Genomic DNA, 1,545 nt, shown 5'->3' on the forward strand with positions numbered 1-1,545 from the left:
AGCGCCGTGCCAGATCGATCGGAGGATAAGACCGCTCTGAGAGGACATGGACGAGAGGGGCGTCCGCCTTCCGGAGCCCCCCCTTTCGGACGAGGACTCCGGATTTGCCCCCCGAAAGCCATCACCTCCAGAGAACCAGGGACCGCCGAGGGAGGGTCTGGTCAGGCTTGGGTACCCCAGCATTGCCTCTCTCGCTTGGGATGCACGATCGGCAAAAGTCCCTCTCGGAGCTGTGGAAGTTCGGTCTCAGCCGGAGTGCGCAACTTCCAGACGAGAGGGACCACATGCCAAGTCGCCTACCCAAGTCGGGGAACCAGAGAAACAACTGCTTTCTATCGGGGTAGAGAGACGACACTCTCTCAAGTACATTCTGCCAGAGGTGCGCATTCCTATGTATTTGCATTGCGGGACAACGTCCCCACTTTAAGGGGACGAAGTCGGAACTGTACCCGGCCTCAAGTCACTGTAGGGCGGATGCGGCACCTAGAAAATTCCTCATTCCGGTTCTTTTTCACTTAGTCGTTTTTTTTTTTGGCAAGAATGTACCCCAGGATGGCCAAAAAGCCAAAGCCAGGGACTGAGAACCATCGAGCATGCTCTGAGGGGACATAGTCAGAGGGGGCGTCCGCCTTCCAGAGCCCTCCTTCCCACGAGGACTCCAGATTTGCCCCCCCCCCCCTGACAACAGCCATCGCCTCCAGAGAACCAGGGACCACCGAGGGAGGGTCTGGTCGAAGCTCAGGTACCCAGGATAGCTTCTCCGGCTTGGGCATGGACCGCCAGACAAAGCCGCGGACCATGAACCATCCAGCCTGCTCTGAGGGGACATAGTCAGAGGGGGCGTCCGCCTTCAAGAGCCCTCCTTCCCACGAGGACTCCAGATTTGCCCCCCTGACAGCCATCACCTCCAGAGAACCAGGGACCGCCGAGGGAGGGTCTGGTCAAAGCTCACGTACCCCAGGAGAGCTTCTCCGGCTTGGGCACAGACCGCCAGACAAAGCCGCGGACCATGAACCATCCAGCCGGCTCTGAGGGGACATGGTCAGAAGGGGCGTCCGCCTTCTAGAGCCCAAACTCGGCCACGGACTCCAGATTTGCCCCCCTGAATGCCATCACCCTTCAGAAGACCAGGGACCACCGAGGGAGGGTCTGGTCAGGCTCAGGTACCCCAGGATCGCCTCTCTCACTTGGGACGCACGACCAGCAAAAGTCCCTCCTGGAGCCGTGGAAGTTCAGTCTCGGCCGTATTTTGCAACTTCCACGACAAGAGGGACCACCTTCTAAGTCGCCTACCCGAGCCAGAGAACCATAGGAACAACCGCCATACATCGGGGTAGAGAGAGCCCACTCTCTCCTATATTCTCCCGCAGGTGCGCATTACTATGTATTTGCATTGCGGGACAATGTACTTCAATGAGCGGGACAAAGTCGGAAATGTATCCGACCTCCTGGAACTGTGCGGCTGCTACAGCAGTCAGAAATTCCCCATTCCGGTTCTTTTTCACTTGGATTTTTTTTTTTGCAATTTTTTGCCTAAAACGTATT

Source organism: Dendrobates tinctorius, unplaced genomic scaffold (assembly GCF_039654945.1).
Source record: "Dendrobates tinctorius isolate UK_male_01 unplaced genomic scaffold, ASM3965494v1 ptg000673l, whole genome shotgun sequence".
In the NCBI taxonomy this organism is placed as follows: domain Eukaryota; kingdom Metazoa; phylum Chordata; class Amphibia; order Anura; family Dendrobatidae; genus Dendrobates; species Dendrobates tinctorius.